Source organism: Saccopteryx bilineata, chromosome 4 (genome assembly GCF_036850765.1).
Source record: "Saccopteryx bilineata isolate mSacBil1 chromosome 4, mSacBil1_pri_phased_curated, whole genome shotgun sequence".
Classification (NCBI taxonomy): Eukaryota; Metazoa; Chordata; class Mammalia; order Chiroptera; family Emballonuridae; genus Saccopteryx; species Saccopteryx bilineata.
In genome coordinates, this window is record NC_089493.1 from 131,103,914 (window position 1) to 131,117,099 (window position 13,186).

Below are 13,186 nucleotides of genomic sequence, written 5' to 3' on the forward strand. Positions count from 1 at the left end.
AAGGGGTATTTCTGCCACGTCTAGTTTGCTGAAGAGTACAGAGAGAGAGGGGATGCTGAGGGGCTTGGGAGCCCTGAGATTAGGGCCCCTGCCTGTTTGGATGGGGAGTGCTGAGGCTGGTGGGGGCCTGTGAGTCCAGGTAAAACCAGAATATGAGTCCAGTAAATCTGGAGAGGTGAGTGGGGGTTTGGGAGCCCTGAGAGAAAGGGAAACAGTTTTTCCTGCCTGTTTGCTCATCTGCTGTTATAAGACTTTAATAAATGGGATGGCCCACCATTTTATGGCTCCAGTTACCTTACCAACTGCCCAAATCCAATGTGAACCTGCATGGCCATGGCGGGTGGCCACTGGCCTTAGAACCAGGCAAGCCTATGGTTTCCACCTGTTGATTTCAGTGTTCTAAATTGACACTTTATCCACCATGCCACCACAAGCCAGGCATGTCTCCTTACATTTTAAACCAGTTTCCACCCCAGCCACACTATCCTTTCATTTCTTCATATTTAGAGTAGGGCTGATGGGGAATTTTTGCACACATATTCTCAATTGCTAAACATTTTCTGTATAGTTATTCAGTCCCTTCCATCCAAAAGTATTTTCACCTTGGCCAGTTGGTTCAGTGGATAGAGCGTTGGCCTGGCATGTGGACATCCCAGGTTCAATTCCCCGCACAGTCAGAGCACACATGAGAAGAGACCATCTGTTTCTCTTCTCCTCCCTCTCCCCCTTCTCTCTCTCTCTCTTCCCCTCCCACAGCCAGTGGCTAGATTGTTCAGAGCATGGCCTCAAGCACAGAGGATAGCTCAGTTAATTCCAGCATTAGCCCCAGATGGGGATTGCCGGTTGGATCCTGGTTGGGGCGCATGCAGGAGTCTATCTCCTTTCCTGTCACTTAAAAAGACAAAAACAAAAACAAGCTTTTCTCACATAGTGGTCTAAAAGGTGATCAACTTGTCAAGTCATATACAAGAGTCAGCCAATATATACATAAATGGCTGGAGCAACAAATTGATGTTTCTTTCTCTCAAATCAATTTTTTTAAAAAGGTGGTCAACTTGATGAGAATTCTGAAATTTAATTGACCTATTAACTATTTGTTAATGGCTGTGTTAAATATAAGGACTATAAAAATGAGGTTTGCTTCAAAAGGTGACAGACCAATTTACTGTGTGAACATGGATGAGGTAGTTCTTTCTCACTTTACCTCTAAACTTTATATTAAAAAACAAGGGAAGAGCCTGACCTGTGGTGGCGCAGTAGATAAAGCATTGACCTGGAACACTGAGGTTTCAAAACACGGGCTTGCCCAGTCAAGGCACATATGAGAAGCAAGTACGAGTTGATGCTTCCTGCTTCCCCTCTTTCTCTCTCTCACTAAAAATCAATAAATAAAATCTTTAAAAAAGAAAAGAAAAAAAAAAAACAAGGGAAGAAAGGGTCACAGCAATGACCTACTTGAGAGTCTTGGCAGCAAGCCCTGCCTTACCATACAAACCTCCACAGAAGTGTTTAAACAAGGAGCAAACTCGATTCCCAGGAGAAGGATGGAGCACCTAATCGGATTTATCCCCCAGCTACTAGTAAAGGAAAAGGTACCTCACCAACTACCTGTAAGGTCGGTGGATAGTGGGAAAGGTCAGACCCGCGAACTTTGGCTAGGACCGCCCACAACTAAGCGTGCCAAAAGAAACTTCCTAGGAGTCCTTGGGGAAAAAAGCGACTGTCAGCCAGTGAGATTTCGCTACATCATATTAGCCCGACTTCCCTAGGGGACCCTTTAAATTTGCCCACGCGGTCTCTCCATGTGCGACTTCCTTGGCCTACATCTCTCCTCGGGGCCAGGGAACCTCACCAGGTGGGATGCGCTCTGTACTCAATAAAGCCTTTTGCTATTCCACACTTCGTGGTTCCAGACCCCTCCTTCCTTCTCGGTGGGGAAAAATACCTTACATTTTGGTGCCGAAAACCCAGAAGGAGTTTGAAGTCCACAAGGACTGCTCCTCTTCCCCTTCTCCTCCGAGAAAGAACCAGGACCTCCGACCTTCCACCCACTTTGGCGCACAGTGCGGTAAGTCCCCTGCCTCCAGCCTTCCCCTCAGTTCTTTCCACCAAGACTCCCTGTCCGAAACCGTAGCTACGTCAGGGAACTCTTTCCATTTGGAGTGCGTGTGTGCCCGTGGAGACATCACGAGCACATCCACTTTACCTTATTCTTCCATGGCCAGAGCTTGAGTTTTGGGACGCTGATACTCAAAGCTGACCACTCCGAGGACTGAGGGCGGCTGTGGGGGCACAGGAATCTCCCTCCTTAAAGAAGAAACTGTTCTTCTCCGCTGTGGCCAGGCCACAGAACCCACTGAATTAGTCTCATGAAGGGACTTTCAGTGTTAACACCCTCACCAATTTAACTATCGCCAAAAAAGCTGGGAACTGATTGGAGAGCTCTTACATACACGGCTTCTAATTATTCGCACACCCGTCCTTAATCTCTGTGCCGTCTGTTCCACCGCGCAGGCCTTTTTCTGGCCAGAGAAACCTCACCTAAAACCTCCACTTCTAATCTTTCCTTCTCCACGGACTCCCAACTCTCTTTCCCTCCTGCCTGACTGCCGGGGGCGCCCCCTCTCTCGGGACTTTTCTCTGGTTCCTCTGCAGACCTCTTTTGTGCTCAGGTCTCTTCCCTCTGAGAGCCCCCTCCCCTCCCTTCGCAAAAACCTGTTTCTTATTCACCACTACCATCTCTCTTTCTCCTCACCTGTTGGCCAGGGGCCCCTCTCTTCTCCACTGTGTTCTTAAACCCCTCCTCCATCAGGCCATTCTCAGCCTGGCATTTGCTCTTATACCAGTTTTCAGGACTTCCAACCCCAATTTTCTTGCAGGAAGTTCTGGCTCAGTCCTGCCTTTGGCTCCAGCGTTTCTTGCGGGATCTGGGTGCTGGGCTCTGCACGAGCCCCTCTCCTCTTATTCTCAACCCTCCCCGCCAAACCCCTATCCAGGACCTGTGAACACGGCATTTAAAGTTTTTAATGGTCCCAACTAGTAGAAACAGGCCAAGGCTGTTCACCAGGCCCGCATGCAGCAGAAGGTAATGCTCCAAACCCAAACTCTTGTGGCAACCCTGAGACCAGCAGAGCCACCAGCAGCTTGCTTTAAGTATGGCAAACAGGTTCACTGGTCCCAGCAGGGCCCCTGCCCGCGGCTGCCCACTGAGCCCTGCCCTGACTGCAAGCAGCCCAGTCACTGGCGGAGCAATTGCCCCTTTGGGCAACAGGCTTTTCCTCAGCGCCTCTACGTGAAGGACACGCTGCCCAAATGGGAAGGTCAATCCAGCCAGGTGGGTGCATTGCTTGAACTCCTAGGACATGGCCTGGACTCGGAGAACCCAGGGTATGCTGCAACTAGTGGGTAAGACCATCTCATTTCTTGTGGACACGGGGGCTACCTTCTCTGTTTTGCCATCACACTCTGGACCTCTAGTTCCTCACAGGTCTCGGTTATGGGAACGGATGGGACCCCTTCCCTTTCCCCTTTTTACACCACTCCTGACATGCAATTTTGCCTCAAGCTTGCCTCCTTACAGGACCACTGGCAGTCGGAACCACTGGACTCCATCCATCTCTAGTTCACCAAAAGGCTGGACCCTACAAATCCCCTATTACTCCTCTTTTTTTAAAAATCCTTATAGGACCGCATCTGCGAAGTTTCTCCAGTCACAGCCAAACAGATGTTCTCCTGACACCCCTCAAAGCCACCACCTTCCGATCTCCCCCTCCCCACAATGCCCCTAATCAGCAGGAAGTAGCCAGACGAATAAACGGCACCCCTTTTCTATTTAACACAAAAGGTCAGAATGTAAGGTTGGTGGATAATGGGGAAAGATCAGACCTGCGAACTTCGCAGGAACCCTTTGGAAAAAAGTGACCGTCTGCCAGCCAGTGAGATTTCACCACGTCATATTAGCTCGACCACTCTAGGCACCCTTTAAATATCTCCCACACGGGTCAACACTTGTGACTTCCCTGGCCTCCATCTTTCCTCGGGGCCAGGGAACCTCACCTGGTGGGATGTGCTCTGTACTCAATAAAGCCTTTTGTTATCCCACACTTTGTGGCTCTGGCCCTTTCCTTCCTTCTCGGTGGGGAAAAATACCTTACAGGCCCCAGGCTACATCGGGGCTCGAGAACTTGCCAACTGAGGCAACAGGATTGACAACCCTGGAAAAGGAGAGAAGCAGCAAAATGCATCAGGTTAAAGGTATAGAATGCACCAAGAAATAAGCTTTCAGACGGATCACCCTGGCCCAGAATGAGCTGATGGCAGACCAGAGAAACCAAGTCCCAGAGAAGACAGCAGGGCAGAGTTAGACTGGTTCTCCAAAATACGGTCTGAGGAGCCTCAGTGGGGTAGGCAGCATAAGAATGAGAAAGACCAAATGGGAGGAGAAGACAGACAAGAAGGTTTGGGAAGATCCAGAGACAACTTGAGCCAGTCCCGAAGTTTCCCAGGAGACCATGCAAACAGAGGGTGTTTTGTTTTGTTTTGTTTTGTTTTTTTTGCATTTTTCTGAAGCTGGAAACAGGGAGAGACAGTCAGACAGACTCCCGCATGCGCCCGACCGGGATCCACCCGGCACGCCCACCAGGGGGCGACGCTCTGCCCACCAGGGGGCGATGCTCTGCCCATCCTGGGCGTCGCCATGTTGCGACCCTCCTGGGTGTCGCCATGTTGCGACCAGAGCCACTCTAGCGCCTGGGGCAGAGGCCACAGAGCCATCCCCAGCGCCCGGGCCATCTTTGCTCCAATGGAGCCTTGGCTGCGGGAGGGGAAGAGAGAGACAGAGAGGAAGGCGCGGCGGAGGGGTGGAGAAGCAAATGGGTGCTTCTCCTATGTGCCCTGGCCGGGAATCGAACCCGGGTCCTCCGCACGCTAGGCCGACGCTCTACCGCTGAGCCAACCGGCCAGGGCGAGGGTGTTTTGTTTTTAAATAAATGTATCCTCTCTCAAATCCAGTCCTCTCCTGGCATTTCTGACACTGCTTGTAAAATAAAACACCAGAATACTAGAACATTCTTTTCCCCGTTTTCTAATAAAAAAATAGACAAATCAATCTGCAAGTAGGAAGGGAAATATATATATATGTAGTTATATATATATGTATGTATTCCTAAATATATATATATATATATATATATATGCGGTTAAATGACCGGGGGTAATGTGAACTCATCACACAGCCAAGCATTATGACAACTGTTCATTTTTCATAAATAAGCCCATGCCCAAATAAGAGAAACAGGGGCTTCAAATACTTCCTTGAATATACACATTGGCTACCTTCTAATTAAATCCTGTTCCTTCAGGTTCTTTTTTTGTGTGTGACAGAGTCAGACAGAGGGGCAGATAAGGACAGACGGACAGGAACAGAAAGATACGAGAAGCATCAATTCTTGTTGCAGTTTATTTGTTCATTGATTGATTTCTCACATGTGCCTTGACCGGGGGACTACAGCAGACCGAGTAACCCCTTGCTCGAGCCAGCGACCTTGGGCTCAAGCTGGTGAGCCTTGCTCAAACCAGATGAGCCTGCACTCAAGCTGGTGACCTTGGGGTCTCAAATCGGGGTCTTCCGCGTCCCAGTCCGACACTCTATCCACTGCGCCACCGCCTGGTCAGGCCCTTCAAGGTTCTTAACGTCACATCACGTCGTTCCGAAGAACTGTTGCCTTGAATTGACCCCTGTCCCCTGCTGGCCAGGATGTTATTCTTGGCTTTCAGAAAGGGAACAACTCCTCCTGGTTGGGCTTGACTTAGGTGTTGCTGAAGAGTCCAGCATACTGTAAACAGTGATGTGATCATCAAAAAAAAAACACACACACACAGGCCCTGGCCGGTTGGCTCAGCGGTAGAGCGTCAGCCTGGCGTGCGGGGGACCTGGGTTCGATTCCTGGCCAGGGCACATAGGAGAGGCGCCCATTTGCTTCTCCACCCCCAACCTCCTTCCTCTCTGTCTCTCTCTTCCCCTTCCGCAGCCAGGGCTCCATTGGAGCAAAGATGGCCCGGGCGCTGGGGATGGCTCCTTGGCCTCTGTCCCAGGCGCTAGAGTGGCTCTGGTAGCGGCAGAGCGATGCCCCGGAGGGGCAGAGCATCGCCCCCTGGTGGGCAGAGCGTCGCACCCTGGTGGGATCCCGGTCGGGCGCATGCGGGAGTCTGTCTATCTGTCTCTCCCCGTTTCCAGCTTCAGAAAAATACAACACACACACACACACACACACACACACACACACACACGCACACTGTGCTTGGCCTCGGGTCCCACCCCCACCCCCGCACATCGTACATCCATCCCCGAGAGACATCAGAAAGGATGGTCTAATCTGCGGCAGCCTTTTCCCTAGACTGTGAAAGCAGACCTCTCCTGCTTACACTCGGACTTGGCAAATCCAGTGAATAGAGACCCCACTGTGGTCTTCGTTGGTCACTAGAACACAAGCCTTAGATACTTTAACAAACAGCATGCTCTTCAGAAGGGGTAACTGAAATTCCAAAAACCGTTATTCGGCATATTTCCTGGTGAAGGAAAGAATGAGCCAAAAAAAAAAAAAACCAAAGGAAAAAAAAACAAGAAACAGATGAGTCATGGCTTACAAAATATTTCAACTCAGGGTCAATGATTTGAATCTATCCAGGCTTCCGAGGAACCACAGGGGTTATTAGCATGTGGCAGCTAAGGAGGGCTCACAGCTCCACCGGCTTTAGTCTTCCTTTAGGAAAAGGTCTCAACTGATGCACAGAAAAACTATCACCACTGACGACTTACGACCCCCCTCAACTAGCTTTTTAGGCACAGGGAAGATCTGTTTCAGCTTAGTCCAAAGCTTCCTGTAACTACATACTTCCCCCACAACCATGTTTAAATAGATAAAAACAAATTTCTTGGCTCCGGCCATAAGGAAAAAGATACTAGAGAGCCTGCTATAAAATGACTGAGAAAGCTGTCAGTTAGGTGGATGAGAGCCTGGACACCACTCAGTCAGTGGTGTTAAAATATGGTACAGGAGGCCCTGGCCGGTTGGCTCAGTGGTAGAGCGTCGGCCTGGCGTGCAGAAGTCCCAGGTTCAATTCCCGGCCAGGGCACACAGGAGAAGCACCCATCTGCTTCTCCACCCCTCCCCCTCTCCTTCCTCTCTGTCTCTCTCTTCCTCTCCCGTAGCCAAGGCTCCATTGGAGCAAAGTTGGCCCAGGTGCTGAGGATGGCTCTGTGGCCCCTGCCTCAGGCGCTAGAGTGGCTCTGGTCGCAACAGAGCGACGCCCCGGATGGGCAGAGCATATATGGTACAGAAAAAATAAGGCCAGCAAAAAATGAAGTCTTCATGCTCCATCAAACTCCCCCAAAGGTCAAGAACAACTGGATGGCCCACTCAGTCCCACAAGTGGTACCTGAACGCCCAGGTCTCAGACAGTGTGGGCGAACCTGACCTACAAGAAACCTGGTCTGGAAATGAATTGAGTGTCAGCCACCTGACCACCCAGGAACAAATGTGGACTAAGGGGTTTGAGAGTCAGAAAAAGAAAACATGTTCTCAATGTTGTGTGACATCTAGGCAAGTCATTGAACCTCTCTGACCCTCAGAGTCTTAATCTGAAAAAACAAAGCCTGAAAGAGGACAAAAGACAGAAAAGCATTTGCCGCGGTCCCCGTGTATGGAATGTCTCCAAATGAACAATTCTCCTTTTTCTTTACTGTAGTCATGTCACACCCAAACGTCTTTCCGTGGAAACAGGGTTCTTCAGAATTCAAGGGACCCATGCTGCTTCTTGTTAAACTGCAGCAATTCAATCACTCTAATGTACTTTATCCAAAAGCACACGTTTAACCCTTTGAGTAGTATGAATGTTCATGTACGTGCATCCTCGTGCCTCCTGACCATCCAGAGTATAATCATAACAAAATTTTTTATTTTAAAAATATATAAGGCAACATTAAAAAGGCAAATGTATATTCTTCTTGTTTCCATAAATTGGTTATCAAAAAACATGATTTTAAGTTAATAAAATTAGAACTGGAACTAATTTTGTTTTTTGAAAAAAAAAACTCCTCAAAGGAGTAGCATGAAAAAAACTCACTACTCAAAGGTTAAATCAGAAACTTTCAATGTATGTTCAATGGCAAAACGAAGCCTCTAAAGAAACAAGCTGTCTCCCTTGTGCCCATCTCTAATTCCTCTGTCCCTTCTGTCAGTGTCAGAGGACACTGGCAGCTATGAGGACTAACATGGCCATCCTGAGCACACATCCTTTCTAACAGCAGCAAACTGGCCAGGGATGATTTCTTTTTTTGTTTGTTTGTTTTGTTTTTGGGTATTTTTCTGAAGTTGGAAACGGGGAGGCAGTCAGACTCCCACATACGCCCGACCGGGATCCACCCGGCATGCCCACCAGGGGACGATGCTCTGCCCATCTGGGGTGTCGCTCTGTTGCAACCAGAGCCATTCTAGCGCCTGAGGCAGAGGCCATGGAGCCATCCTCAGTGCCCGGGCCAACTATGCTCCAACGGAGCCTTGGCTGTGGGAGGGGAAGAGAGAGACAGAGAGGAAGGAGAAGGGGAGGGGTGGAGAAGCAGATCGGTGTCTCTCCTGTGTGCCCTGGCTGGGAATCGAACCCGGGGCTCCTGCACACCAAGACGACGCTCTACCACCGAGCCAACCAGCCAGGGCCCAGGGATGATTTCTTATCATAACAAACAACTTTGTACAGGACAGACGCCATGCACTGGCTACCTAAAGAAAGTAACTCAATATACAAAATTAGTGTCTGCCTTTTACCAAATTGGAGGTTTCCTCTGGATTTCAGCAACTATGCCACTTCCCATTTATCTTAGGAAGAAAGGCATTAGTAAACGACCTTCCCCCCATGCCTGTTTCCCCATCTTTCTTTTCTTCTTTGTCATGTCTATTAAGCTCTTTAGCCCCTACCCAGAAGTGAGGGAAGAGAGTCTGAGCTGGGACACATTAGCTTGCTACACTCAGCAATATGAGGCTTGTTGAATTTTCAAACTGAAAATTACATTCTTCGCATTAGCCCTCTGTTATGGCACCAATGTGGAAATAAACTCCATCAACTCTGAATTACTCTTTTGCTGATTTGTCACCAATATTTTCCCTTTGATCAGAAAAATTATGTCTTACCTTAAGAGGTGATCTTAAAACAGCCAATGCTTTCTGAAACAGGGAAACACATCTGGGAAGGAAAAACTTTTAAGATAAATTTCTAATGTGATCATGTTATGAAACAATGTAATAAAGGAAAATTTAAAAAAAAAAGAGGTTACTCTTAATCCCATATACCTATTTTCATGTTTGTTTTTATTTTATTTTCAAAGGGCAGGGGGTTTGGGAAACTTGGTGAAAAGTGAAGGAATTAAGCAAAGCAAACAAAACAAAACAAAACAAAAAAAACCACCTCATAGACATAGACAACAGTTGGTGACTACCAGAGGGAAAGAGGGGTAGGAGGAGGCAGCAGAGGACAAAGAGGGGATAAATGCTGATGAAAGGAGACTTGGCTTGGGGTGGTGAACACACAATACAGTGTACAGATGATATATATTGATACTTTTACACTTGAAACCTATGTGATTTTGTTAACTAAAGGAACCTCCATATATTCAGTAAAAACAAAAAAGGTATGCTTTTCCTGTTATCATGTTTTTAATAACTTAAGAATTAAAATTGCCTGAGCTATGGTGGCACAGTGGATAAAGCATCAATCTGGAATGCTAAGGTCACTGGTTTGAGACCTTCAGCTGGTCAAGGCACATACAAGAAGCAACTACTATGAGTTGATGTTTCCTGCTCCTCCTCCACCCCTTTCCATCCTTTCTCTAAAACCAATAAATAAAATCTTAAAAAAAAACCAAAACCCAACAACTGAAGTTGAATGAAAAATACTAAAAAATACATAATTTTCTATGTATATGTCAAAGCCAGTGACCTCTTGCTCAGGCCAGCAACCTTGGGCTTCAAGCCAGTGACCGTGGAGTCTTGTCTATGATCCCGTGCTCAACCCAGTGACACAGTTCTCAAGTTGGTGAGCCAGCACTCAAGCCAGCAACCTCAGGGTTTTGAACCTGGGACCTCAGCATCTCAGGTCGACGTTCTATCCACTATAGCACCACCTGGTCAGGATTCCTCCATTTGTTTTTTATTTCTAATATTTTCCTTCAAAAAGGCAGATAAACTATAGCGTATGTTAATGTCTTCAAAAATTTTTCCGATTCCTTGTGCAGACCTTCGCTATAAGAAAATTTGGTATTTCACACGTCCTAGTAAATAAAACATGACATGCAATTCCCACGTCCACATAGTCGAATGGGTAAGACATTTCTCCCTTTCAGGGGTTCCCACATTAAGTCTTCCCTACCAATACACTCAATAGCAAGTTCCTCTAGAGAAGACAAATGTAGGGTAGATAAGTTACTTTTTGCTCACTCTGTTAAAGATGGCCACTGCTCTCATCACGTGGTGATGCTCTCACATGATACAGCTAATTGCCCTTCTTGCTTGGGAAGAGGCTTGGTTATGCTAATGTGTGTTGGAGAAGGGGCTTTCGCCAAAAGGTTTTAAAAGGAGGGGCTAGGAGGCCATTTTGGAGAGAGTAACCACATTCTTGAGGAAGAGTCCATGTTGTAGTAGGGCAGGGAGGCCATGTGGAGGAGAGGAGATAGCCAAAATGGCAGAATGCTGAAGGAGAAGCCAGTTTGTGCAGGAGAAAGACATGGGGAACGGAGGTGAATGAAACTGGTGGGGGTCTTTGAGTCTAGGAAAACTCGGATGAATCAGTGGCTTTGGGAGCCTTGAATGGAAAGGGAAGTGTTTTCCCGCTGTGTGTTTTTACTCACTTGCCGAGTGCCGAGTCTAGAATAAAGAAAAATGGCTCACCAGTTCTTGGCTCAATTGTTTCTTCATGATCTGTCCAGATTAAATGCAAACCTGCGTTGGCCAGGCAGCTGTGATAGTGGCCGTGGCTACTGGCCTTACAACACAGTAAATGTCATTTGTTCAGGAAAGATAAATCAATACCAGAACAGATCCTGCAACCTGGTGTTCATAACCACTGTTTAGGACACCCAGCACAGCACTCTTCAAAACTTGCCTTACTTTATTTTATTTTAAAGATTTTATTGATTGTAAAGATTTTATTGGGAGGGAGAGAGTTAGGGGGAGGGGGAGGGGCACAGAGAACTAGATAGAGGGTGACGGAGGACAATCTGACTTTGGGCGAGGGGTGTGCAACATAATTTGATGACAAAATAACCTAGACATGTTTTCTTTGAATATATGTACCCTGATTTATTAATGTCATCCCATTACCATTAATAAAAATTTATTTAAAAAAAAAAAAAAAAAAAGATTTTATTTATTGACTACAGAGAGAGGAGACAGGGGCAGGGGAGCAGGAATGAGATTCTCCTCATTGTTGCTTCACTTAAGTTGTTCATTGATTGCTTGTTATTATGTGCCTTGACCAGGCAATACCAGGACTTCAAACTGGTGACCTCAGCATTCTAGGTCAACACTTTATTCACTGTACCACCACAGGCCAACTACAATTCCCCTTACTTTAAAAGATCTCCCCCCACTATCAGGTCTCTTTATTCTCGTATCCATCTGTTGCAAGAGGTAGAAAGCGCTTTCACCTATGAAGGGCCCCGAATGAACTTCAAACGCGAAGCCCTACAAATCCCATCAAAAATGCTAAGGACAGATAACAATGAAGAACACCTTCCTCAAGATGAAATCAAGTGGGAATGGTTCTGAGTTCTGGACTCTTCCATATATGACATCAAGCGTTGTGCAAGATCCAAAATGGAAAAAAAACAAAACAAAACTAATTTATTAAAGGATTAACATCCCACTGGGAACTGCACAACTGGAAATCCAAAGTAGGGCTGGCCCAACAAAGCTTCCCTTAGGAGTCCAAAGCCTCAGGCAACACCAAAGAACCAGACTTAACTGAGCTGTTAAACATAAAAGCTCCTCGCCTGACCAGGCGGTGGCACAGTGGATAGAGTGTCAGACTGGGATGTGGAAGGACCCAGGTTTGAGACCCCGAGGTTGCTGGATCGAGCAAGGGGTTACTCGGTCTGCTAAGGCCCGCAGTCAAGGCACATATGAGAAAGCAATCAATGAACAACTAAGGTGTCATAACGAAAAATTGATGATTGATGCTTCTCATCTCTCTCTGTTCCTATCTGCCTGTCCCTGTCTATCTCTCTCTCTGTCTCTGTAAAAAAAAAAAAGTTATGTCTATCTCCCTTAGCTTATGGTTCCTTTCCATATATACGTGTAAGAGAACATTGGGCTCATATTACAGCAAAGGCAATTCAATCTAACATCTTGTTAGAGCAAGATGTTGCCCTTCCCAGCTCACATAGACCAGAGTGTGGTCCAGCAAGCAGTAACAACGGTAGCAAAGCACTTACATATGCCAAAGAAGGAACTGTGCATACATCACACTCAACAACCTTAGCAAGCAAAGTATTATTAACCACATAAATCAAAGCACACAGAGGCCCTGGCCAGCTGGCTCAATGGACAGAACGTCAGCCCAGTGTGCTGAAGGCCCAGGTTCGATTCCCAGTCAGGGCATATGTGAAAAGCGACCATCTGCTTCTTTTGCCCTCCCTCTCTCCCTTCCCTTTCCCTCTCACAGCCAGTGGCGTGGTTGGTCCGAGCATCAGCATCAGGTGCTGAGGATAGCTCAGTAGATTCAAGCACCAGCTCCAGATGGGGGTTGCTGGGTGCATCTTGGTTGGGGCCCATGCAGGAGTCTATCTCCCCTCTTCTCACTTAAAAGAAATAAATTTTTAAAAAAATTACACAGAACCTAGCCCAGGACAAGTAGCTCACTTGGTTCCAGCCTTGTCCTGATACGCCAAGGTTGCAGATTCAATCCCCAGTCAGGGCATAGACAAGAATCAAGCAATGAATGCATAAATAAATGGAACAACAAATTAATGTTTCGCTTTCTCTCTCTTCCTCCCTCTAAAATCAGTTTTTTAAAAAATATATTTTTTAAATACATAGAGCCTAGGCCTGACCTGTGGTGGTGCAGTGGATAAAGCGTCAACCTGGAACTCTGAGGTCGCCAGTTGCACTTGTCTGGTCAAGACACATATGAAAGTTGA

General features: G+C 47.0%; 1 protein-coding gene across 4 annotated transcripts in view; it reads right to left on the reverse strand.

Moving 5' to 3' along the window:
• The window catches only part of PTPN9 (protein tyrosine phosphatase non-receptor type 9), a 92,530-nt gene that overhangs the window by 47,833 nt on the left and 31,511 nt on the right, over positions 1–13,186 (reverse strand). Inside the window, exon 2 of one of the 4 annotated variants that reach the window (XM_066278250.1) lies at positions 9,186–9,237. The exons of the other annotated variants lie outside the window; for them this stretch is intronic. The gene's annotated coding sequence lies outside the window, so the exon portion shown is untranslated. The remainder of the gene's footprint in view (positions 1–9,185; positions 9,238–13,186) is intronic. 4 annotated transcript variants of the gene reach the window in all.